The following is a 27,491-nucleotide window of genomic DNA, read 5'->3' as shown; positions in this document are numbered from 1 at the left end:
CAGAAACCATCCTGAGCACAAAATAAATTTCTTTTCTTTACAACATTATCCACCTAGGGTATTTTGTTACAGCAACAAACAACCGACTGATACAATCTCCAGGGCTCAAAGAGGCCACAGCTTCCTTCTTGCTTATGCAAGTCAGCAAATCATCAGGGCTGCTGGCATCCTTATAGGGACTCAGGGACCTAGGCTAACCTGCAGTGACTATCTCAGAAACTGCTCACCACCAGTTTCTGTCTAGTTATTGTATTCACTGATAATCTCATGAGTTATTCTGAAATATCTGTTGCAGTGGAAAGGGGTAGAAAATCAGTTAATACTAAAAATGAACTACCACATCCTGTTTAATATTATGGGTTTTTGTTTTGTTATTTGTTTGTTTTCATTTGGTTGGGTTGTTTTTGATTTTTGCAGCCCAGGCTGACCTCAGACTTGCTACATAGCAGAGGCTAGCCTTGAAATTCCAATCTTGCAACCTCCACCTCCTCTGAGCTTAGATTACAGGCATGCTGCACCACTCCTGGCTCATACTTGCTTGGATCAGCTCCCATCAGGAAAAGCGCTGTTTTATTCATGCAATATCCCCAGGGACTAGCACCTGGCATATTTATTGACTGCAGAAATAAATTTCTTTGTTATAGGAAGAAGGTTTGTATATGCAGTTGCATATGCAAATATATTCACCAGTGGTTAATGTCAGTATGAGGCTGTAGATACTTCCTGCTGGGACTGGAATTTTTTTTCCCATTCTTAAAGAAAGATGCACTACTTTTGTACCACAAACTCCATCAAAGGTTTTCTCTCTAGGAAAAAAATGGCATCCAGGGTGTGGTTACCACACCTGCCCCCCCCCCCCAATTCTATTCTGGTATTTTGAGTTTAAACTCAGCCTCCACCACCTCCATAAGGATGTGGGGACACATCAGGCAAATGAGACAGCTCATCTCTCGACAGCTGGGGCCCTGGATTTTAATCTTGTCCTCTGTGAGGTTCCTGGCGCTATTTCTAAGGCTCATCAGATCGGGGTATTCAGGAACACTATCCGTGCATGTGTGGATGCATCCTCGCTAGCATCAAGCTAGAGAGCTGCAGAGGAGGACTGGGGTTGGAGCTCCTAAAACATGCAAATTTATTTCTAAGACTTGAGATGGAGGGTACGACAGCTGTTCAGTCATCTTCCCAGTGATGGGTTAAGAATATTTAAAATTTGCAGGCGGCAGCTCAGCTCTCCGGTTCTCAGAAAATTGGTGTGCTTCACTGTCTGCTCAGCCCTGGGAGGCCTGTAATGGGCTCTTCAGAGACATGGGGTTCAGCAGTACTGGCAGCTGTAGGGGACACATTCCAAGCCCTACATGGATACTGGAAACTGTGGTTGGTCCCAAGTCCTGTATGCTGCTATGTCGCTTCTATATGACTATGATTTATAAATCAGGCTCAATAAAAGAATAATAACAATAACTAATAATATACATAGACCAATCGCAGCAATGCACTATCATGACACAATAAAAAGTTAGGTAGCTAGCTGGGTGTGATGGTTCATGCTTTTAATCTCAGCAGTCTACAGGCAGAGGCTGGCAGACCAGCATGAGTTCAAGGCCAGCCAGGGCTAACAGTAAGATCTTGCCTAAAATTTTAAAAAAGAAAAAAAAAAAGAAAAAGAAAAAAGAAAGAAGTACAACTTATGAAATTGTTTTCTTCTGGAATTTTCTGTTTCACATTTTCAGACCGCACTTGACTACGGGTAACAGAAACCATAGAAAATGAAGGGGCAGCTGTATACAGCTAGGAAAATGATCAAACCCATTGTAAGCTGGACATGGTGATACATGCATGTAATCCCAGAAGAATCAAGAGGTCCTAGAGCTAAAGGTAAGTCTGGGCTACATAGTGAGACCCTGCTCAAAAACTAACAGAGTGCTGAGTGAAATAAGTCTCAATCAGTAGCAAGTGTACCTACCATATGCTTCCATTTAAGGGTTCTTAAAACCTGTGTGGTTTGGATGTGAAAGCCAGCCCCTCGTTGGCTCATGCTCTTTGGATGATGGTGCTATTTTAAATGCTTGTGAAGCCTTTAGAAGGTAGCATCATGCTAGCGGAAGTATGTCACGAGGAAGTGAGGGACCTTGTGGTTTGATAGTTCAGCACCATTTCTTACCTGCTCTCTGTTTCTTGACTGTGGTGGCTACATTGTGACCCAACACTCCTGCCTCCATGATGTACTGTATCCCCAGGAAATGAAAAACAAAGTAACTCTTTCCTCCTTTAAGTTGCTTCTCCTCAGGTACTTGGCCAGAGCAAAAAGAAAACTAAGACAACTATGTAAATAGCACAGTGGTGATCCAGGGATGCTGTGAGAGATGAGGCTTTAGGTGGGTTTCCCCCGGTGTCCCTGATACCCTAGTTCTTGACCTAGTTCTTGACGGGTGTGATGATTCTATTAGCTTCCAAATCAAATACTAAATTACCATAGAGGTGGCAGATAACACAATCCGAATTTATTCTTTATAGTTCCGGAAGATGGGAGTCAGAAATGGAGGTGTCCAAAGAACCAAGCTCCCTTTGAAGATTCTAGAAGACCATCTACTCTTCCCTTCTGGAAGCTGCAGGCATTCCTTCTGGCTATACAACTCACCCCAGACTCTGCCTCCTTCCATGTGACTTCCTCTGCATGTGTGTACTTCTCTCTCACACCCCCCTTTGCTTTATTTGCTATGTCTTAATTATCAGTGTTCCTTCATAAAGCTCCCTCTCCCCGTGCTCGTGGGTTTACTTTAAAATTAATTTTAATTTAAAATTAAATTTCTTTAATTTAATTTTAAAATTGTGGCTACATTCATTCCTTCTTTCTCCATCTTGGTCCCTCTTCCACTTAAAGACTGTTACAACCATTTTCTGATTTTGATAAAATGAGATTGCAGAGATGTTTGAAGCAGTTTGGGTGGTGCCTCAGGAGGATAAGACCTGCTTTCTAGTCTACAGATGAAAGCCAGTCTGTGTTCTTTAAAGATTTCCCGGGGCTGGTGAGATGGCTCAGAGGTTAAGAGCAGTGACTGCTCTTCCAGAGGTCATGAGTTCAGATCCCAGCAACCACATAGTGGCTCACAACCATCTCATAACGAGATCTGATGCCCTCTTAGTGTCTGAAGACAGCTACAGTGTACTTGCATATAATAAACAAACAAACAAACAAACCTGTGGACCTGATTGAGTGGGACCAGAGCGAGCAGGAGATTTGGGCGTTGGGATTTGCAATCTTCTGTGGTGAGATCTTGTTTTTAAAAACTTGGGGACCCAGGCATATGAAGAGGAAAATCCAATGAAGAACCTTTGTATCACATCTGGGATATACCTTGCTTTTCTTTGCAAGATAATTCTTGCTTGTCTTCTAAGCCAGCCAGCTCTACCACTCTGTCTTATATGGTTCTGGAATTCAACCAACAGCCTTCTTTCCTTCCATCTTATTCTGTGTTCTCCTCATCCAGACTGGCCTCCAAGGCCTCTCCCTTTAAAGATTTACTTATGGTTTCTATGTCTATGGGTGTTTTACCAGTATGTATGTCTGTGGACCACAAGTGTGCCCAGTGCCCATGGAGGCCTGAGGAGGAACATCAGATCCCCTGAGACTAGGGTTAAAGGATTCATCATACAGGTGCTGAGAATCAAACCTGGGTGTCTGGAAGAGCAGCCAGTGCTCTTAACCACTGAGCCATCTCTCCAGCTCCCTTTCTCATCTCTTTTAAGGACTCCTGTCATCAGACCGAGGGTACACAGATAATCTAGGACAGCATCACCTCCAGCCCCCTGATTAAACTGTGTCTTCCTAGGGGACACTGTAACCATCCTGGCTGAAGTAAAGATACTCTACAGAGAGGCACCACAATGACCCTAAGAAATTGGAATTTCCCTCAGATTTTCATGCTTGAAGGAGGAATGGGCTGAAGGCTGGGCATCCAGCGGAGGAACCTGTCTCTCAGGCAGAGATAGCACATGGTTCTGACAACCTGTCTGTCAGATCACCCTGCAGAAGAAGCTGAAGGGGAGAAGATGTTAGGCCAGATGTGGGCAGGACCCACCTGGGCATGGGCTGCTTACATCTGCCTGCCTCCTGTCCCTGTCTAAACACGAACCTTCGACTGGCGCTTAGAAGACCTCGGTAGGGTTCAACGGCCTCTTTTCTTGTTCCTCTTCCCAATGTGGCCAGAGTAAATGAGTCTCCTTTCTCTGCTTTTAACTCCTTAATTGGCCTATAGAGGTTGTGGGCCAGAGCCTAGCTTGTTAAGGCCTTGACCCTAACAGCTCCAGTAACACCACCCTCCATGACTAGGTGGTATGAAGTCCACCCACACACACATTCCTGACTGGATATCACACGTTTGTGAGAAAGTTCTTAAAGGTCGGTTTACAACTTCTCAGAAAAAAAACGCTCATTAATCACTACGAGGAGTCCTGTCCTCATTCAACAAAACAAATAATAAAATACAAGATCAGAGTACCAGACTCCAAACTTCTCGCTGGCACACTGCCAGCAGAGTGTTCTCTTCCTCCAACATCCAACCCCTGTCCTGATCTTTCAAGAATGTAGGGCGACATCCTTATAACTTAGAGCATGTTTTTGGGTGGTGGAATTGCAGAGTTGGGCGGACAATCCGAGGAAATACAAATGCTCCACTATGGAGTCAGATCTCCATCCCTTTATAAGCTCTGGTTTTCTTCTATCATCCAAAGGGACAAAATCCTTTAGCAAATGACAAGCTAAAGACCATGGGACTACAGAGGTTCTGGGCTGTGTCACTGCAGAAAACCAGATTATAATTTCTGACAGAGGTTAGTGAACTTGGGGGGTTCCTGGGGTATGGACTTGCTGCCTACAACCCCGAATGGCAGGGAAGGTGGCCTATACTCTGTGCTCAGATGACCCAGAAGGCACATCTTAATGAATCTCCCAGCCAGCATGACTCATGCTGGCTCCCACATCTGGCAGATGTGAGTTACATCACAGCCTTTAGTGTCCTGTGTGTTCCTGGGAACAGTCTGCACAGAGTCAAGCAAACCAGCTGCAGCGGCCGGCTGCATTCACACGCCTCTCATGTCATGCGTCATTGTGATGGCCACACGCTATGGGGGCTGGCCCCACTTCCCAGGCCCAGAAGCCAGAGCTGGCTGAGAAGAGGCAACTTTCCTTTCCCTTTCTCAGAAGCCTAACAAATCATCGGGGAAGGCAAATTTTGTGCCCAGAGCAATACAGAATTCTCTGGTAACCAGAAGGAGCTCTGAGAATCACTCCATGGTATTAATGGTGGGAGGTAACAAAAACAAGCCCCAGAGCCATTCACACTTCTCAAATAGGATCACAGGAGGGAAGAAAGAATATTTGTCTGGAAGAACCTGGGGAGGAAAGCTGATTTGACCTAAGGTGTAACATGGCTTGGAGGTGAACTGTCATGGTGTGTCACTGGAAACAAGACTGTGGAGGGTCTGTCACTTAACAGATTCTCAACTCTGTAACAGTCTGCCTGGCAAGATGGTCCTGTCTTCTTATTAACTGCAGATACGTCTAGATCCTTCCTGTCCTTTTATATGCTGATCAGAACTTCCCCAAAGCTGCTTCCGGGGCTCCAGACATTGCTAGGTACGCTCTGTAGGAAGCCTTTCTCGCCCACCTGCTCATTCCTGCTGGAACATGATGTCCTTCATTTCCAGTTACTGTCTCCAGCCCCCAACCCCCCATACCCTTCAGCTCCACCTGCTCATTCCCAGAGTCAGAGGAGACATTTTAAAAATATCATTAATTTCATCCTTCCAACTGGTTTGTTGATCTGTGTTCCAATTTTGAAGCCAAGGTTAAAAAAAAAAAATGCTGACAGATAAAATAGTTTGTCATTATGGTTGGCTAATGACACACACACAAGTGGCCCAGGTCTCACTCTCTGTTCCAGAGTATATCATGTGAGTTCATTAGTTTATTTAAAACAACAACAACAACAACTGGGGACACAGGTCAGTTGGTAGTTCTTGCCTAGCATTGACAAGGCTCCGGGCTTAATGACCTGTACTGAATCAGTCGGGGGTTAGTGTATACCTGGAATCTTAGCACCGGAGAGGTGGAGGCAGGAGGCAGACGTTCAAACTCAATTTTAGCCAAATAGAGACGTTTAAGATCAGCCTAGGCCAAAGATGTGTGTGTGTGTGTGTGTGTGTGTGTGTGTGTGTGTGTGTGTGTGTGAATAAATAAAAACAAAGTCGAAAGTGTTCAATGCTTCAAAAGTTCAGTGGTTAAATGTTAACCCAGTATGGGGGTGGCTCTGGATTCGATCCCCAACAGTGCAAAAAGATCAATTAAAAAAAATCAAAAATCAAAACCAATAAAAATAAAAGGCAACTAGGTAAGATTTTTTTTCCAAGCCTTTTAAATACTGGCTGAGGCTGTTTTTTATTTATTTTTTTAATCTACTCTAAAGTCTACTCTAAAAAAAAATAAAAATAACCTAGGCCAGGCATGGTGGCATGCCCCTTTAATCCCAGCACTCAGGAGGCAGAGGCAGGAGGATTCATGAGTTGGAGACCAGCCTGGTCTACAGAAGAAGTTCTAGGACAGCCTGGGCGACACAGAGAAACAATGTCTCAAAAAACCAAAAACAACACAGAATACTCTACTCCAAATAAATAAATAAATAAATAAATAAATAAATAAATAAATCCAAAGAAACAGAAAAGAAAGGCAAGCAAGGAAAATAAAATGCTGATCCAGTCAGAGATGAAATCCTAGAGAACCCAGAGGGTTGTACAGTAAGCTTGCAGAACTCCTCAGGCCTCAAACCTGCTGCATCAGCAGCTCCAGAGGATATTAGCCTTCATCAGTCAGCTGTGGGGTGCGGGTGGTGGGATTCCCCTCCACAGCCCGCAGGAAGTACCGATTCCCATACAGGCCACAGGAGCTGCATGTCTGGACCAAAAGTTCAAAAGAAAAAAAAACGAATGAGAAGGAAAAGGAAGGGAGGAGTTGGTGACAAGAGAGGGGTCAAGTTGAAACAAGGCCACCCTTCCCCAGCAATCAAGTGACACCAGAAGCTGATGCCACAAGGGTACGGAAAAGAAAGGAGAGCGTGCAATCGGGTTCTGTGCACTAGCGGAGTCCAAGGGTCTCAGGGTACTTTCCTTTCTTGAAAATAATAAATAAATTGGAATCCATGATAAGGCACGTTCGTAGGGGGGAGGGGCAGGAGTTGGGCAGGGCTGGTTATCACATAATCTAGCAATCCCAATTCTGAGCATATCACCAAAGGCAGTAGAAGCAGGGACTCAGGTGTTTGTGCATCCGCGTTCACGCAAGCCGATAAGGAAGCCAGCCAAGTCCAGTGAGAGGATGAAGAAAATGTGGTAAAGGAAGAAGGAGGGTTACTCGCTCTTTAAAATAGGGCTGGAGAGCTCGCTTGTAGATAAAAGTGCTTGTCTTGCAAGCCTGGGTTTTAGCTCCAGAACACAGCAGAAGGAGAGAACCAACCCCTAACAGTTGTCCTCTGACCTCCACAAGTGCACATCTGTATGCTCACCTACCCTCCCCATGCTTCCAACACACATAAGAATTAGGGGCTAGAGCCATGGTTCATCAGTTAAGAGTTCTTATTGCTCTTAGAGAGGGCCCAAGTTCAGCTCCCAACACACGCATCAGGCACCTCACTAATGCCTATAACTCTAGGTTCAGGGGCTCTGACGCCCTCTTCTGGCGTCTGATAGTACCTGCACTCACATGCTCATACCCACAGACAGACACACACACACACATTTAATTACTGCTTATATCTTACCTCAATTTTAAAAATTAAACATAACACGGGGCCAGACTCTTGCTTAACGATGTTCAGGTGTGGTTGAAGGTTACCGAGGATACTGTCTCCATTTGTAAAATCATGCGGGCTGAGATAGGTGCCCAGTACCACAGCAATCTATTGGGCTAGCTTAAGAAAGACTCGAGAGAACCTGGCATCTCCCCAGGACCTGCTGAGGGCCGGCTGGCAGGCCTCAGAATCCACATTACATAACCATCACGCTGCCAGCTTTCAAAGAGTGTTCCAAACAACACGAGGTGAGCTAGGATGGGCTGCAGGCCCAGGATGGTCAACCGGTCAACCAATGCTGAGGGTGGAGGGGCTGTGGAGGGGCCACCTTTTGAATTCCCAATGTTACTATCTGCTAGCTGAGCAACCCTGCTTTTCGCTTAGATGAGTTGACTCAAACATTTTTTTTTTAATTATTGTCTTTTAAATGTTTTTGGTTGGTTGGTTGGTTTGGTTTTTTTTTTGGGGGGGGTGGGTTTTTTTTTTTTTTTTTTTTTTTTTTTTTTTTGGTTTTTCGAGACAGGGTTTCTCTGTGTAGCCCTGGCTGTCCTGGATCTCACTCTGTAGACCAGGCTGGCCTCGAACTCAGAAATCCGCCTGCCTCTGCCTCCCAAGTGCTGGGATTAAAGGTGTGCGCCACCACCGCCCAGCTCTCAAACATTATTTTGAAAGTAGAGTTTATCTTTTATCTTTTCCCTTAGTATTCTATGTGAAAAACAAAACAAAAAAACTCCAGCAAGAGAAAAATTCAGCCTCCAATGGCTCTTTTGAACTCTTCAGTGGTCAGTAGTAAGCTTTCTCTTTCACCGACGCCCCTCCCAGTAACACAGAGAGAAGAAAACTCCTAACCGAAGCTTTTCTCCTCTGATCTGTGGTTCTAGCCCCTTTCCTCCACCAGCAAGCTGTGTGTTTGGCGATCCTGTACAAGGTATAGGGACAGGAAGGCATTTCCTGGGGGAAATCACTTGAGTTCTGGAGGCTGACCCTAGAGTCCACGGGTCTGAACTCTGGCCAAGCATCTAAATAAAACGGTCACGCTCCTCCACCCTCACATCGGCAGCCCCGGAGCTGCTCACACTTGGCCTAGAAAGTCAGTCCTGAGGGTTCACCGTGAAGTCCAAAGTTTGGCAGCTGACAAAACTTAAACTTTCCCCTCTCCGGATTTTGCAATTAACAGTCCCACCAGAAGTCTATCACTCCAGAGGAGCCCAGGGAAGCACCTCTTTGTCGGGGGTGGGTGGGGTGGGGTGGGGGGATCCCAACAGCTCAGATGTACCCAGAGGGAAAAAAAACAGAAATGCCTCTAGATCAGAACAATGGGTTCTTTGTCCATGGTGATCAAGGGGAGTTTAACTTAATGGTGTGATTTAAAAAAAAAAAAATGTATATGGTAAAGCTGTAAGTAAAACTCTTAACCTATACAGTGTTTTCCACCCAGATGCCCATTTAAGAATGAGCTGTCCAAAGCCAGTCGGTGGTGGCGCACGCCTTTAATCCCAGCACTTGGGAGGCAGAGGCAGGCGGATTTCTGAGTTCGAGGCCAGCCTGGTCTACAGAGTGAGTTCCAGGACAGCCAGGGCTACACAGAGAAACCCTGTCTCGAAAAACCAAAAAAAAAACCAAACAAACGAAAAAGAATGAGCTGTCCAGGTTAGTGGTGTCGCTCAGTGGTAGAGTATTGACTAGTACTTTGAGCTCTAGCATAAGTAAATAAATGCAGAGCAGTCTACCTTAGAGCATGCCCTTCCGGGGACACTGCACGACGGGTAATAGAAATTTCCTTCCCGCCCACATCTACCGCTCTAAGTGCTTGGTTGCCCATCAGTCAACTCTTCCTCATTGTGTGTCTGGACTGAGAACTCGCATTCCCTGTCTTCTCCCAGCCTCACGTTTGTTGAATCTGCTTGTCCTTGGGTAGGATGGAGAAGATGGGGGCTGGTGGTCCCGTTCAGTGTACCAGCCAGTGTGTACATGGCCCTGGCTTTGATCTCTAGCAATGCAGGGGGTGGGGGAGAGGAACTGGAGAGGGAGGGAGAAGAGAGAGGTAGAAGAAAGGAAAGGCCAAGATGATGTGGCCAATACCCATAAAGCCCAGTACTAAGTTCGAGGCTAGCCTAGGCTAGTAAGTTTGAGGCCAGTCTGGGCAGCATGAGATCCTGTCTCAAAGGAAAGAAAAACTTTCCTTTTGCTTGTGATTCCAGGGTCTGGAAGCATGACATGAAACAGACACATGGCAGCAGGACTCTGGGACTGTCTCAGACCAACGACCAACCCTGTCCTCCTTAGGATTGTGGGGGAGACACAAGCCCAGTGAAACTACAAGCAGACCAGATCAAAAAGGAGGAGGAACCTGCAAGGTGTTAGTGCAAACACACAGAGCATCCTGCTGTGCATCAGCCTTTTTCCTTTGTCCATCTGTAAGAAAGAATTCAGCTATTCAGCTCAGAGAGTAAACACCATCATCAATACATATTGAGTGTTCATTTATATATATATATTTATATATATCCCAGAACTAAGATAATATACTATATTCTAAAACACTGCCAAGATTCTGAGAACACTTTTTGGCACATTTAAACAGCAGCCTTACCGTAAATTATGTAAAGGGAGAATTTTCTTACTTTGTTTCACGACAACTGCAATAAAACCTGCTAGCAGCAGAATTTAGTGCTTTACCATCGCTCGCATGGCAAACCTTCAGTTTAATCAATGGTGACTTTAGATGCTTTATTTCGTGCACCTCGGAAACATCACCAAAAGAACAATTTTAATACTGCTTCTAAATTCAATTGGTGCCGTTACATCTTTGCGACGGGGGAACACTTACTCACAGGGCCATTCTTTAAGGCACACATTATTAAATCCCACAGTCCTTTACTCCGCACGGCAGATGAAACTAAAGAATTTAAGCCGCCCCAGAGAAGCCATCCCCAGGCCGGGGTGCACACATCGCGGCTCTTTGTCCTCCTGACATCTTCAGAGGCATCTTTAATAATTTCCCCCTATCTCTCCGATGTCCCTTACTCCCGACACTGCCTCGGCAAGTCATTTCTTCTCCTCTCTGAAATGCTCAGGAGCTGCAGCTTCCGACGGACTCCAAGACACTGAAATCCAGCTCACTGCCTGGAGGAGATACAAAGAGGCAAAAACCACAAACCCAGGGGAAATGGGACCATCTGCGTGTTCCAGCCGGCTCCACGCAATTCCCACTGTGGTCCCGGGGAAAGCTCCTGTGTTGTTTTCCTTTGTTGGGGTGGTGCGCTAGGATACGGACGCACACAGACACACAATGAGGCGCTGTAGCAGAGTGGCTAGGAGGAGTCCCTTGTGGCTAATAGCCTGGGTTCAAAGCCTGCCTTGACTCGCCCCATCAGTACTCATCTGGCTGGAGTTCGCTATCACCCTTTTCCTAAAATAAGTCTACTAGATGTAACCATCTTTTGTGACACAAGGCCCAAGGATCAAAATAAAATGAACACCTGTAGGCTTGACGCTGAGGCTCTTGAGCAGGCTGACTGCTTGCTTGCCTAGCGCTCTGAAAGTGAAGTTCAGGGTCATCCTCAGCTACATAGAGAGGGTGTGCCCATCCTGGGCTACATGAGACCCTCTCTTCCCCCCTTATTTTCCTAGATCTTGCCATTTTGTGTGTCCCCCTCCGCCGGTTCAGACTAATTGGTAAAGAGCGAGCCAGCGTGTCCTAAATTAGCTTCTCAGCCTTAAATATTCTCCAGAACAAGGTCAGATGTAAATTAACAATGACAGCAGCCCCTGGAGGATCAGACCCGCGTATGCACTGACTGAACTAAGGATGAATGATTTGATGACAAGGCAGGATGGTCCCAATTTAGAACCACAAAACATCTCAACAGAGGCTCATGTTTTTAATGTGGAAAAAATGCCTATAAATGACCTCAAGCTTCACAGAAATCTAATTAGGCAAAGTTGAGCAGAAACAGCGACAACTCTCTGAGAGGAGGGATACGCTCATGGCATGGAAAGGAAAAAGGATGGCTAAGGGGCTGGAGAGATGGCACAGCCAGTAAAGGGCTCGCCCTGTAACCTGAGTGTGATCCCTGGTGCGCGCGCATGCACACACACACACACAAGCTGGGTACGGACACAGCCACTTAGATTAGTGCTGGGGAGACATAGATAAGCAGGTCCCAAGAGCTCACTGGCCAGCCAGTCTGACTGACCAGTGGGCCCTGGGTTCAGCAAGAGACCTTGTCTCAGAAAATAATGTGGAGCGGGATTGAAGAAGATACCTCTGACCTCCGCATCCATGGGCACACATGTAGAGTGCACGCACTACACATGCATACAAATCGAATAGTTAATAAATCGGACTCAGTAGGGTATATGTACGTACACACACATAGATATATGCATATGTACACATATACATACATATATGGAACAACAAAAATGATGAAGGGGTATGAATTCAAGAAGGAGTAGAAAGGACATCAGAGCTGTCAGAGGGGAGAGCAAGAAGGAAAGAAATAAGTATAGCTTTCTCATACGCAAAATTCTAAAAACAAATCTAAAATTATATTAAAAAAAAAAGATGAGTAAAAAAAAAATAGCAGTCACATCAGAAAAGTCCCCTCTCACCAGTGACAAAATGGAGCTATTCTCTGAAAGTTAAGAATGCACTATACTCTGAGCTTACTCTACAGAACTACATAAACCAGCTCAGTAACACACCCCTATCGATCCCAGCCCTGGGGAGGATCAAGGTATCCGTGTCCACATACATAGTCCAAGGCTAATTTGGGGATACATGAAATCTTCTCTTGCAAAGGGAAAGTACAGGTGCAGGTGACTGTGATTGTGTGTGTGTGTGTGTGTGCCATGCACGCGCTGGAGGGATGGCTCAGTGGTTAGGAACGCTTGCTGCTTTTGCAGAGGACTTAGGTTCAATCCCAGCACCCACACGGTGGCTCACAACCATCTGTAAAGCCAATTCCAGGGGATCCAATGCTTTCTCCTGACCTGCCAGTGGGGCGTATACACACATGAAGCTGAAGTCCTTATACATGTGAAATAAAATAAAAGGAAAACAACCAGAAAAGATCCACAGTGTGAAGCCAAATGCCCTGGGCACAAAGGCACAAGGGTGAGCTGCCAGCCCTGCAGGGAGCACACCCAGGCGGCTCCCAGGAGGGTGGTAGATGATGGGTAGACAGACAGATGGATTTTCATAGTCTCAGAAATCAATAAGGCTGTAGGTCATGAACATTCTCTAAGAATATTCTAAGAACTGAGTTGGCACTGCAGCGCCATGGCTCATCCTCTGGAGAGAAACGGTATTCTAAAAGGTAACACTGCTTTTTGGCCCTGTCAGGATGAGAAAGAAATGCTTTTGCTGTCGTCACTGTGAGATTCTGACTCTCCCCGTTCTCAAGTGGGGTGGGCGGAGGGAAGGATTCTTTATCTACACTGGCTTTGACTATGAAACATCCTGACAAAGTCGGCTGCAAGTCTGACTTCTGTCCCAAATGGGTTTCTTATTCATACAAAGCGAAACACATTCCTCGTCCTTTCTGAGACATCCTGCGAATAGCAGAACCTGCAGAAAAAGCTGCAAGTTCCTTCCTGCCCCTCCCTCACGCCCCAACACAATCCAACGCCATCTACACTACAAGCCAGAGACTCTACAGTCTAAGAAAGGAGGGAGGGAGGGAGGGAGGGAGGGAGGGAGGAAACAATAAAATTCTGAGAGTCCTACCAGTAGTGAGAAGCAAGCTGGGGGACAACCAGAGTGATTACATCAGAGGCCCAGGAATCCTGGGGCCAGGAGAACAGAGAATGGACCGCCCAATCTATGGTAAGACTTGACCCTTACATAGCTCAGATTCTTATCTTAAAACCAGACAATTAGATCATTCGATTTTTAAACGTCTTTCCAGCTATAAAAATCTTTACTTTGAGAATGATAAAAAGCAACACAGTATTTTTAAACCTAGGCCTCATTTGCAATAACACATTTAAAAGATTATTTTATTATTTTTAAATTATATATATATGTGTGTGTGTGTGTGTGTGTGTGTGTGTGTGTGTGTGTGTGTGTGTGTGTGCATATATAGGTGCATCCACGTGTGTGAATGCCTCTGGAGGCAAGAGTTGTCTGATCCCCCCAGAGCTACAATTACAGGCTGTTGTGAGCCAGCCGGAGCATAAGAAGCCCCAATTATTCTTAAACAACCCTGTTTTGTTTCTAAAAAGACTATGAAAACACTGAGTGGGTTTGGGTTTTTTGTTTTTTGTTTTTTTTTTTCTGTTTTTCTTCAAATATTTTATTTCACTGAATGACATATGAAAACCCCATCAGAAGCGGTTGTCCACTGTGTTGTAAGAGATCACAGATGGAGTAGATTATAAATAAAAGCACAATTGACTTCAGAAAGCTCTGTTCATAAACTGGATGTTTATAACGCAGATCCTTGAATGAGTGTATGTACACTGCATTTGTGCAGTGCCTTCAGAGGCCACAAGGGGGCGTCAGATCCCCTGGAACTGGAGATACAGGCAGTTGTGAGCCCCCATGTGAGTGTTATGAATGAAACCCAGGTAGGTCCTCCACAGCCATGCCTTTAACCATTGAGCCTCCCTCTCTCTAGAATCCTCCCCTGCCCACCAGCCCCCTCCCCCAGCACTGTGCTTAAATTCTACAGAATCCCATCCTGTTCTGACAAAAGTGTTTTGTATGATTAAAAATCCACCAAGGGGCTCCAGAGACGGCTCAGCAGCTTTTAAAAACACTTGCTGCTCTTGCAGAAGACCTGTGTTCGGTTCCTAGCATTAAAGTTGGGAAGGTCACAACAACCTGTAACTCCAACTTCAGAGGATTCCATTCCCTTCGCTGAACCCCTAGGACAACTGCAACTGCATGCACAATCAGATAAATAAAACGAATCTAAGACAATTTTTAAAAAATAAAAGTCACCCCCAGACAGAGTTATTATATTAACAGGCTGGCAAGCCAAAGACAGGTTAAGATTTTGCACAGAGCCTTACCAACCTAAGACAGAAATGCATTGCTTTGAATAATGAATATTCCATAACAGATAAGGAAGGCATTCTTGTCAGAACGATCTATGACAGGCTCAGTCTTGCTGATGAAATAAAAAGGGGGGAGAGGCAAAGAGCCTTTGGGGCTGCTTGGCAGAAATATGACATTGGCCAAGGACAAGGAAGCAGGCTTCAGGCAGGGATCTGACATTAGGCTAGAACAAAGAAGTAATTTCAGGTAGGAATCTAAATCTTAGGCTAGAACAAGGAAGAAGGGTTCAAACATGAAAATGACTTTGGGCTAGGACAGGGAAGTAGGCTCAGATACTTTGGTCATCCTGATATGCCCTTAGAAACGGTGATTACAGGAATGTTCACGTAATTGGGTTTAATGCCTTGCTTTTTCTTTGACTATTTGTGTTTAGTGTATTGCTTGTTCCTTGACTATTTGCATCTACTGAATTGCTAGACCCTCAACCTAGAACTGACCTTAATACTTGCATGTAATTAAAATGGTATAAAAGCAAAAAGGAGGAGTGAGGATGGGATAGGGGGTTCTAGGGAGGGGAAATGGGGAAAGGGGATGACATCTGTATCATAAATAAATAAAATACCCAACCAAAAAATAAAATAAAAGTCTATGAAAGAGAGCTGGCAAGACATCTCAGTAGGTAAAAGTCCTAGCTGAGTTTGATCCCTGGAGCCGACACAGGAAAGAAGCAACTCCTGAAAGTTGTCTCTTGTAGCACACACACATGCGCACTGTCACCACCACCACCATCATCATCATCATTGCCATCAGTATCATCACCACCATCATCACCATCACCACCATCATCACCATCACCGCCATCAAACCCATCACCATCATCACTATCATGACCATCATCAGTCTATCAAAGAAACAATTCTAAATGTACCTCAGAAATAAGCTGTGTGAGATAACCATATCCAACACTTCAAAGCAGTAAGTAAGAGCTGCTAAGTTTTTCATTTAAAAGATGGTTTTGGGGGCTGAAGAGACAGGACGGAGCTTAAGAGCACTTACTGTTCTTAGCATCATGTTGGATGGTTCACACACCCTGTAGCTCCAGGGGAAATCAGACTTCCTCTTCTAGCCTTTGTGGGCAACGCACATGTGTGTTCACACACACACACACGCACGCACGCACGCACGCACGCACGCACGCACACGCACGCACGCACACACACACGTGCACGCACGCACATGCATGCATGCACACACACGTGCACACACACACAGATGCACACACACACACACGTGCACACACACACGCGCGCGCACACACACACACACACACACACACACACACGCACACGCACACGCACACGAATAATTTTTGGTGCTGTTTTGTTTTCCGAAACAAGGTTTCTCTGTGTAGCTACGACGTTCCTAGAACTTGCTCTGTAGACCAGGCTGGCCTTGAACTCAGAGTTCTGCTTGCCTCTGCCTCCAGAATGTGAGAATTAAAGCCACACACTGCTGACACCTGGCTACATGAATAATTTTTTTAAAAGACAGTTTTCACATGATGATTACAGCTCCTCTTCCAAGACATTTTTTGTGAATAGGTCACTACATATTTAACAAACACTTAGAGGTAAGTAAAGCTCACTTAGAAACTTACAGCGACTTTTTTTTGTCAATAGACAAATATAATTTTATTCCCCTGTGGTGTACAAGGTCACCCTAGCCTTGAAATGTCACAAAGCACAAATAGATTTGTTTTTTTTTTTTTTTAGGTAAGTGCCAGCAGCCCTGGCAGCTCACTGAAGTAAAAGTGCAAGCTTGTCAATTCCTCTAAGCCCACCTTGTGACCAGGCCGAAGCTCCGCCTTGCACTTTTTGGGACATTCTTTTAATACTTTGCATATGCTATTGTGAATTCTTCTGCCAGTCTCATTTCTCAGCCAGATTGTCACCTCCAGGAAAACAAACCTCATCCCCCTCCTGTCTGTTTAATTCCCTAAGGACGTGCCCTCTGAAGACACCTAATCTATAACTTGACTTCCTTTAATTTCTTCGGCTCCCATCTTATCACACAGGTAATATATTTAGCAGGGACTGCAGGCTGCACAGAAGAATTCATTTCCTCTTCCTTCAACAGGACAGCACTGTAGCTGGTCAGAGAGAGACCACTGACTACCTCACAGGTCACATCGGAGCACAAACAAGGGACAAGATGCGGAGTGATACAGACTACTTACTGTGGAAACAGGGCCCCGAGGTAGGAAGCTGCCTCCCCAACACCCACTACTCCTAGTGACAGCCTGGGCCATTTAGCTCAGCACTGGCCACTTAGAAGGTGACAAGACCTTGGGGAATGGAGAAGTCACAAGCAATGGAGAATCTGCATCCATCTACAAAGGCAGCACAGCCGCCTGCCCTTCCAGAAATAAGTTCAAGTGCAGGACTCCCTGTCTTTAAATGACATAATTAAATGTCTTGTTTTAACACCATGACCTTTTATGATGACTGAAAACCCGTATTTATCATGAAGATACTAAAAATATATGTAAAGCAAGAAAGAAAAATCACTTTGGTCTTCCTCTTCCTAACTAGCCATTATTAATGTTTTAGAGAAATTCTTTCTAGACTTGTTGCTATGCAAAAACAGAAACAACCTCAACACATATTATCTGCAGAAATAAAACCATAATGTCTGAATTCTTTTTCTCATTTAATATAATCTTCTATTTAATATACTAATATTTTTTCAAATTAAAAAAAAATCCACATATCATTTTAATGACTGTATAATATTTCACTGCTTCAGTATACCAGAACTGCTATAACCATTTCTCACTGTTAGATTGATATTATTGATAAGTTGATATTTTGTTGTTATTGATGTTTTAGGGTATGTGTCTGTGTTTTGAGGTGGTTTTTTTTGTTTGTTTGTTTGGTTGGTTGGCTGGTTGTGTGTTGTTTGGTTTAGTTTGGTTTGGTCTGGTCTTTTTAAAATTCATTCATAGAGAGGGCTGGAGAGATGCCTCAGCAGTTAAGTGCACTGGTTGCTCTTCCAAAGTACCTAGTTTCAGTTTCCAGCATCCACATGGCAGCTAATAGCTATATGTAATTCCAGTCTCAGGGGATCTGACACTCATACACACCTGACTCATACATGTAGGCAGAACATAAATGTGCATAGAATAAAGAAATCATTAAAAAATGTTCACTCATAGGGTCGTTAAGATGGCTCAGGGAGCCTGCCACTCAGTGTGATGATCGGAGTTGAATTCACGGGTCCCACCAGGCTAGAGGGAAGAACTCACTCCTGTGTGTTTTCCTCTGACCTCTGCGTGCACACCCGCACACCATGTGTGCCCTCACACACACACACACACACACACACACACACACACACACACTAAATGTAATAGCCAACCACTCAAGGCACTGCAGAGAACTTTCTTACAAGTGTGAAGTGTGCTTTTGGACATCTCAGATACCGTGTATCATCATCTTCCACATTTCCAGTCTCCGTTCCTTTGATGTTGCTGGGTTGTGTTCTTTTGTTTTTTTGGAAACAGGGTCTTAATAGCCCAGGCAGTCCCTTAAACTCAGTATGTAGACGAAACTATCCTAGATCTCCTGATCCTCTTGCTTCTGTCTTGTGTCTCTCTGTGTAGCCTTGGCTGTCCTGGAACTCACTCTGTAGACCAGGCTCGTCTCGGGCTCAGAGAGTCACCTGCCTCTGCCTCCGGAGTACTGGCACTAGTGTGAGCCACCACCTCCGGGCTTTTCTTTTCTACTTCTGAAGTTCAGGGATTACAAGCGGGTACCATCACACCTGACAAGAGTCTCTATGCTTAATATATTCCTGCAAACAAAGATGTCACTTGTTTCCGTGGGGGACATTAGGTCTCAGTGTCTGGGAGCCACCTGCAAGGCCTCATTCATTAGCTGTCTTGAGATAAATTCTCATTTTTGTTTCAACAGTCACAGACTTACCTGGAAACCAGACCAGGCCCCAGCTTGTCAGCGAGGGAATAGATAATGGTCTCCCTGAGCCGTGGTATCTAGCCAGCCGTCTACACTGTGGTCCTGGTTATTAAGAGGCACAAACGTTGAGGATGTAGGAGACCTTGTTGCCTACTGACAAACCTTGATCTACATCTGTATTGCCAATTACTTGCTCAACAAACCTGTTACTTTTTTGGAAATAATAAATAATTCAGGGAAAATCATTTGAATCCTCTGACATCTGTTGCTTGTACGACTGTGAATTATTCATCAGCGAGCATAAACAGTATTAATTAAAGAAAAGTACCCAGGCAAGCCATTGAAACAGAAATGAACAGTGCAGGGGAAGATGCCTTCACTCAATGCATGCCTCGCGTCACTGACAAATGCTGAAAGAACAGAGCAGGCCTTGGAATCTAAAGGAACTTTTAGAAACCAGAGTCTGGAAAGAGTAAGGAATGTTATTTGACGTTTCCAAATTTATTTTTTTTCTTTATACTCTTCAGAAAATAAAAAAAAAAAAATTACCATCTTTCACATGGTCTCTTTCCATGCCTCTCTACTTGCTGAAGTCTGTTAATATAGCCTAAAAGAAAGACTCTAATAATTAAGAGGGCTGGGGTGCTAACTCAGTCAGTATGCTGTGTGCCATGCAAGCATGAGGATCCGGTGTTTGATCCCCAGAACCCAGGGGATCCAGCTGGGGAGGGAGGGACTGGATGAGCTCTGAGGCTCTCTGGAAAACCAGTCTAGCCTAAGAGACAAACAAAATGAAGTCAGTTTCATTGGGACAGAGTCTCAAGAAAATCAAGATGTGTCTAAGGAGATGAGATGTCCTAGCTTGTAAAAGTTTGTAAAAAGCTGTTGCACAGGCAAGCCTGGCAGCCCAAGTTTGAGCCTCAGGACCCACAATGGAAAAGGAGAACCGATTCCCCAAAGCTGTTGCTTGATCTACAACCCACTGTGGCATATACCTGTCTCTGCACACAAAATCATACACCCAAAGAATCATAATATACTAAATGACAAGAGATAAAAAAGGAGTGTGACTTTTCAGAGAAGACGACCCTTGACGGCACATGTGCACCCGTGCACACATGAACATGCATACATCCATATACACACACACACAGAGGAATGCATATAAGGAGTGCAGCCACCACACCCGCGTGTCTGTAAACCAGATAAGACATACTAACAGAGGAGCCGCCCCTCCCCACGGAGGGTTAGTTCAGTTCAGAGAGCTGATGGCTTATTTCCATGACAACTTTGCCATTTCCTTTTGACAAAGCATATTCTCAGGACAAAAAGAGGAAAATCCTGCACCCTGGCTACCAGGTTGGCCGTGTGGATAGCTGCAGGTGAATCACAGCATCCTTGCCCCAGGCTGTCTGCTGGCTTCGCGGGAGTGCAAAGCACGAAGCTGACACCCTTCCCGGAGGCTTGCCAGGGTGTGAGTGTGGCTGGAACGTGTGAACAGAAGGGAACGTGTGAGAGTTTACAAAGCACTGTTGGTAAACAGACTCCTTCAAAGGTGGGGCGAAGACTGAGTCTCTGCCTAAGAGGAAAGGGATCGCTCACAGAGGGAAGATGGGCTGAATACTGATGGTGGCTGGAATCCAGAACGAATGGGGGAAACCTGATTCTTTTGTGGCTCTGGTGACTGGCTCAGCATCTCTCAACACCAGATCCTGGCCGGCTTCATCCATACTGAGGTACCAACCAGCCACTGAGGTTGCCGTGGGCAACGGAGGACTAGCTCTGGTGATGGGAAAAGCTGGAGAAAGAAAGAATTAAAAAAAAAAAAAAAAAAAAAAAGACTCAAGTCTTGAGCCCAGTTTGGATCCTTTCAAAACCTCTGAATTCAAAGGAATGCGGTGGGGGCAGGGTCCTCAGACGGGTGGCAACTAATGAATGGCTTCTGGGCGAATAATTAGTGCCAGGTCTCTCCAGGGCGCTGCTTCCACACAGACCTCCCAAGAGGGGTGGGGCAGGGGTAGGGCACAGACAGCTCTTCTCAGTGGCGCCCTTTCCAGGGACAGATCTCACTTGTTTCTCAAAGTTTGGGCTGGAGTTGTTTGCCTTCAGGAGTAAGTTTGGAAGCTGTATAGGAGCCAGAGAGGAGACATCACCCATCTCCCTCCTCATCCCCACACACTCAGAGAAAGGCAGAAGAGGTCAAGACCTTGGATCTCACCAAAAGGCCCAGTACAGGGACTCTTGTGTTTCATCTAAGACCTATTGGGTTGAAAGTACAGAATTAGAAAACCCTTCTGACACCGGAATTTAAGAACTAAGCTAAAAAGAGTCTGATACATGAGGTCTTTGCCTGAAGTCATAGCACCTGGCCTGCAGGAGATTCAGGAGTTCAAGATCATCTTCAGATGACTTTGTCTGAGGAGGCAGAAGCAGAAGGATCAAGGGCTCAACGCAGGGTCTCAAGAGGACATACCGCTCTGGCAGGGACTGAGTTCAGGTTCCAACACCTACATACAGGTTCACAACCTCCTGCAACTCTAGCTAGAGGAAAATCCAACGCCTCTGGCCTCCGTGGACAACCATACTAAGGTACACACACCCACACGTCCACCCATACACAATTAGGAATAATAAAGACAAATCTTTGAACAAGGTAAGGGGGCAAGAAGAAAGCAGAGATGGGGGAGGCGCAGGGACTAAAAGCGATCTCTCTCTTTTAGAAGTCAGCAGATGGGTTTGGCTAAGGCAGTGTGCCTCCTGGCCTAGAGGCCTTATGACTGACGCCAACTCCAGACAGGCACTTACATTCAAGAGTAAGCATTCACAGGAGACCTTCTATTTAGAAATGAAAAAAAGGTCTCTGTCTCCCTGCTTCTGGCACCAGCAAACCCTGAGCCTACGGTAAAGACACCTCTCCTGTGTTAATCCATCACCATCCCGCCACCTCTCTCCCTGAGGAAGAACCTGGAAGCAGCCCACAGCCCTGGCTCCGTGACTACCTTATGGCACACCCAAGAATCAGAGGATGTAAAACACTCGGCTGCTAGCGGTGAGCCAGACTTGGAGGGGAGCTCCCACCTCTCTTCCCGTTTCAGTCTTGAAGGTCAATGGGAGACCTGGGTCCTCAGTGGAGGTCATGGAAACTGGGCTTTGAATGCCACAGGAGGGTAACTGTAAGTCAGGCCTCTGAGGAGATGCTCTGTGGGGGCTTGGTCTTGCCACAATGCAGACTCTGATCCAGGGTGGAGTCTGAGACCCTCAGGCTCTTACCAAGTACCACATGCTTCTGAGCTCTCTGGCACACTTTGGGTAACAGAACTTCTTCACCCAGGAGGCAGAGTCACAAGGATTTAAAAGGGACACTCATGACCTAGCCCAGGCCCAAGAAGATCAGTCTATCTGGAAGGGAAAATGTGTGTGTGTGTGTGTGTGTGTGTGTGTGTGTGTGTGTGTGTGTCTATGTAGAGACCAGAGGTCAACCTTGATGGTTGTTTCTCAGGTACCACCCACTCTTCAGGTCTCTCGCTGGCCTAGAGCTCAAGAAACAGGCTAGGCTGGCTGTCCAGGGAGCCCCAGGGATCCAACTGTCTCCATTCCCCTAGAGCTGTAAGCTATCACCCCCAACTCTACCTGTATGGGGATCAAACCCACATCCTCATGCTCACAGGCAGGAAGCCATTTCTCCTGGCCCACCCCTGGGACTTACATTCTCTGAGGATTCTTATCTGTGGCTGGAATGAAGGACCGGCTGGCAGGACGGATTGGCTTGTTTTTATTCTGTGGCTGTTATTTGTACTATAACTTGTTTTGAGGTCAAAGGACAACTTGAGCTTAGGTCACGAGCTTCACTGGCAAGCCACCTGCTAAGTCACCTTGGCTGGCCTCATTAACCAGCTAGCTGGTGATACCGTGGGATTTAGTCTCTGGGCATTTAGAGTCTTGGTGTGTTTGTCTTTATGTTTGTGTGTCTTGAGACAGGGTCTTGAGGTTGTGATGAGGCTGGACCTTAAGTATCACAGGTGGGCCTAGAACTCAAGATTCTCTGGCATCTAAATTCCAAGGTGCATAACTCCATGGCCTGCCTGGATATTTATCTGGGTTTCCCTCCATCCCTAGACAAGGGCTCCATCAACGAACATGTTCATCTATTTGAACATATATTTGAACATATTTGACCACGGTCTTAGGTCAGTCAGACTGGTTTTGACTTTGAACCCTCCTGCCTCTACCTTCCCAGGGCTGTGAGTACAGGTGTACAGGTTTCACACTCCCCCCCACCCCCCACCCCCGGTTTATGTAGTGCTGAGGTCCATCAAACCCACGACTTCATCAATGTCAGGCAGAGGTCACCTGTGCTACATTCCCAGCCACAGAATCTCAGCTTTTATCTTCAGAAATAGGAAAACCTTGGCTTAACTGGATTGGTGCAGAGACAGATGTGTAACAGTTGAAAGACCTTTGGAAGAAGAGAGAATCTTGTCACCGCTCTGTGTGCGACCGTCTTCATTGCTTTCATTAGTGTAGGGCTGCCTTCCTCAATAATCAAATCCACAAACGGCGACTGTGTGCTAACTCTGCAGACCCACACTTTGGTGGTGGCTATTTGGAGCGATCTTGGCAGCTCCACTAATTCCCCACGGTCTGATTTTAAGCTGACAGTTGACTCCTAAGTGAACTTCAGGTCCCAACAGCATTCCCCTTGGAGGGGGAAAAAATCCTCTTTAAATTTCCTAGCACCACCACCTAACTTCTGAAGCTGACCTGAGAATGCAGCCCACACTCCCTCTCCTGTGGGTTACATGCTGCCGGTGAGAGGAAGGTTCCTGGCTGCCAACTTTCAACTCTTGACAACCAATGGTGCTCCACCATGACCAAGGGCATCAGTTCTGCCAGCCACCAACAGATGGCATCAGTGGCTGCACAAGGTCCCTCAGGCCTCAGCCTTGGCTTCTCCCTGAACCTTTGTCACTTTGCCAGGTTTGAAATGGCAACATCAGAAATACTGAGCAATGGGAAAAGAAAAAGGAAGAAAAACAAAAACAAAAACAAAAACAAAACCCTAGGCCAATATGCAAGTGTCTTCAAAGATAAATCAGAGTTGTAAAGAGAGTAAAAGTCCCCATATCCCCCAGCTGTCCTAGGAAATGACTTTAGCAGCAACCAATGTAGACTCAGCTAGGTAGGCGTTGTGTTGGATTGAAACCAAACAGGCTTTCAGCAACTAACGGGTGAGAAACGCTTCTGTGTCCCCAACTGTCATAACAACCAGAGTCAATTCTCGAGGCCCACACAGAAACCACAGAGAAAAAAAAGCAAAACAACCCCCCACCATGAATCACGGAGGCTACACACACAGAAGCACTTTTTGGACTCACTTCACACCCTCTCTGAGTTAGAGCGTGTCTCTTCATTTGGTTGGATGAAGGCTACGAGGACCATCTACCATCCTGCACCTTCCTCAACAAGGCCTTTCTTGAGGACGTGGACGGCTCAGTTGGTAAACTGCTTGACTATGTAGCATGATGACCTGAGTTTGGGTCCTCAGAAACCATGTGCAAAGACAGGGATGGTGGTTAGGGAAAATGAGACAGGCTTGCTAGCTAGTTAACCTAGACGAATTGGTGAGTTCCAGGTTCCATTGTCTCAAAAAACTTAGGGACTGGTGAGCCGGCTCAGTGGGTAAAGACACTTGCCACTGAACCTAATGACTGACCTGAGGTTGATCCCAGGAGCCCACATGGTAGAAAGAGGCCTACAAGTTGTCCTCTGGGTACTTATGTGTGTACAAGCCATCATAAGCGTGTGCATACACACTAAATGGGTACGGGTATGTTACAGCAACAAAAAACAAGGCACTTGGCTCCTCAAGAGTGATCTTCATTGGCAGGATGATGTGAAGCATTTTACGTCCGTGGCTCTTAATATGGGTGATCTGGTTCCCAGGGAGCATCAGACACTGCCTGGGGACACGGTGATGGGCAACTCTGGAGAGATGAGAGATGATGATCTTTGCATCCAAGGGTCAAGGGTCAGGGATGCTGTTGACAGTCTTCTGATATAAATCAATGATCAGATAAATAGGTAAGTGGAGATGAAGGGGAGGATTCTACTTAGTAAATGTGAAAGGACTGAGAGAAAGAGGAGCCAGATTTTCAGGCCTCTCTTCAAAACTATTCACTAGGCTGGCTCAGGGGTCATTTTTGCAGAGGACCAGAGTTCTTTTCCCAGCACCCACCACTGGGTGGTTCTCAACTGCCTGGAACGCCAGCTATAAGGAATCTGGTGCCCTCTTCTGGACGCTGTGGACAATTGCATCCATGTGCACACCCACACACACAGTTTAAAAATTATAAAAATAAGTATCTTAATTTATTTGTTTATTTCTGGGGAGGTTTTAACTATGTCCACAAATTCTTTAAATTTTTATTTATTTTATGTGTGCGGCAGACAGGAGGCTGCCGCAAGCTTTGGTGTACAAGTGGAGGTCAGACAGAGCACAACCTCAGGAGGTCAGCATTCAGCCTCCACTGGGTGGATTCTAACCATTGAACTCAGGTCTTCAAGCTTGCTTGGCAGGAAGCGCTACCGCCCACTGAGCACCACAGAGGCCCTGAACCCAGGAGTTCTAATACTTCACTACAGAACCTGAAATTGACCCTGTCTAGTTGAGCACAAGCCTGGCTTTACATTTTTTTTTTAATTGTACAAATTGAAGCTTTTAAAATATTTATTTGTGTGTTCATGAGTATGGACATGCACATGCGCCAACATAGGCCAGAGGAGAGGATGGGGTGTCCTCTTCTTTTTTTTTTTTTTTTTTTTTTTTTTTTTTTGGTTTTTCGAGACAGGGTTTCTCTGTATAGCCCGGGCTGTCCTGGAACTCACTTTGTAGACCAGGCTGGCCTCGAACTCAGAAATCCTCCTGCCTCTGCCTCCCAAGTGCTGGGATTAAAGGCATGGGCCACCACCGCCCAGCCCGGGGTGTCCTCTTCTAACATTCTACCTTACTCCTTGAAACAGGGTCCCTCAAAAAACCTGGAGCCAGGCTGGTGGGCCCTTCATCTGCATCTTCCCCGACCCTCACCCATCTCTACAGTGCTGGGATTCCTGGCACAGGGGCAGCCAAGCTGCGTCCAGCTTTTTACATGGTTCTGTCGATTTGAACTTTGGTCCTGGGGTTTACAAAGCTGAGCCGTCCACTCAGCCCTCAATTCATTTTTTGGAAATAGGGTCTCACTATGTAGGCTCAGGCAGGTTAGAATTGAACACAGAATCCTTTTCTTGCCTGAGCCTTGAAAGGGTTTACAGAAACAGGCCACTATGTCCAGCCTTGTTCAACTCATTTCTAAGCCCTTGGGAACTCTCTAGATACTCGTCTTTAAGGGCTATCTCAGGTGTCCAACATGACTTTGTATACTGCTTTCTAATATTGTCCTAGGAAACACCTTCCAGACCAGGCTGATCTCGGGTAGGCGTCATTTTATTCCCAGAGCATGGGGATATTTGACAAGATACACACACACACACACACACACACACACACACACACACACACACAGCCTACCCCTTTGTGTATCTTGAAGAAGACTTCATGTTTCAGTCTCAGAACTTGGTGTTTGCCCTGAGTCCTGACAACACATAGCGTAAATCTACTTAGGACACAAGTAAAACAAACAAAGCATATTAGGTTCCAACAAGGCAAGTTAGGATATCGAGAGAACACCACCTAGTCCCAAGAGTCACAGCTTGGCGATAACCAGTTCAACAGCCTGTGACGGCCTCCATTTACAGAATATGCCAATCACGCCAAACCCAAATAAAAATGAAAAGGAGGGACAAGGGAGATGGCTTCAGCAGGGAAAGATGCTCACACCAATCTTGACAGCCTAATTTCAATCTCCAGAAACAACTCTCTAGACCTGGAAGTAATCCTCTGACCTCTACTAGCCCCGTGACGTTAGTTCTCCACGACACACACCCTACACACACAGCCAATTTTTTTAAAAAATGTGAAAAAAAGAACAGAGGAAGGTAGAGAAGGTGGAAGGGATGAAGAGAGGAAGAGAGAGGAGGATGGGATCCTTCTCACCACTCCACACTGCCCTCCCCAGACCTTGGATCTGGAAAGAAATTAGAATTCATAAAAGCATCTCCTTGGTGGCTCAGGGCCTTCTCAGGTAAAATGGAAGAAAAACTGGTCCCAGAAGCATTTAAGGAAACCACAGTAAAAGGGTAACCCACTACAATTCTGCAAAAAGTTAAGGTCAAAGTCTTGTTCGTAAGAGACACTTTTTTTTTTTTTTTTTTTTTCAGAACCAGAGTGGCTGTTGGATTGTCTGGAAAAGAAAATTACTTCCTGCTGCTGAGCCTCTGCCTCCCAGTGCATTTGGAAAGAAGCAGCTGAAAGACACCAGAATTGTATGGACCTCCTGCTCTGGCTGATGCCCCCACCCCCGGCACTGGAGACCACCATGCCTCTAGCAAACCCAGAGGGTCCCACTGAAGCCAGAGGTGCAGAAGGCACAGGAATCTAACACCCTCACCCACCACGTGCCAGACACAGTGGTGCACACCTGTGTTCAGGGTGTGGAGGCAGGAGGATCAAGAATGGCCTTAGTTATATAGAAAACTGGAAACCAGCCCAGGCCATAAGAGACCCTATGTCTA

General features: G+C 45.8%; 1 protein-coding gene and 2 long non-coding RNA genes across 3 annotated transcripts in view; 1 reads left to right on the top strand and 2 right to left on the bottom strand.

The window, feature by feature from the left end:
* Nucleotides 1-27,491, bottom strand: part of Pitpnc1 (phosphatidylinositol transfer protein cytoplasmic 1) — a 261,209-nt gene that overhangs the window by 163,078 nt on the left and 70,640 nt on the right. The window lies entirely within an intron of this gene.
* Nucleotides 10,541-22,610, bottom strand: LOC143442632 (uncharacterized). Its single transcript, XR_013110969.1, has 2 exons — nt 22,531-22,610; nt 10,541-10,967 (listed from the first exon to the last, which is right to left on the bottom strand). It is a non-coding gene; the product is annotated as an uncharacterized LOC143442632 (long non-coding RNA).
* On the top strand, nt 13,550-19,299 carry LOC143442633 (uncharacterized). The gene is made up of 3 exons (XR_013110970.1): nt 13,550-13,674; nt 16,987-17,106; nt 18,822-19,299. It is a non-coding gene; the product is annotated as an uncharacterized LOC143442633 (long non-coding RNA).

The sequence above is a fragment of the Arvicanthis niloticus genome, chromosome 6 (genome assembly GCF_011762505.2).
Source record: "Arvicanthis niloticus isolate mArvNil1 chromosome 6, mArvNil1.pat.X, whole genome shotgun sequence".
In the NCBI taxonomy this organism is placed as follows: Eukaryota; Metazoa; Chordata; class Mammalia; order Rodentia; family Muridae; genus Arvicanthis; species Arvicanthis niloticus.
The sequence above is the reverse complement of the archived record's forward strand: the minus strand, read 5'-3'. Positions and strand labels throughout refer to the sequence as shown.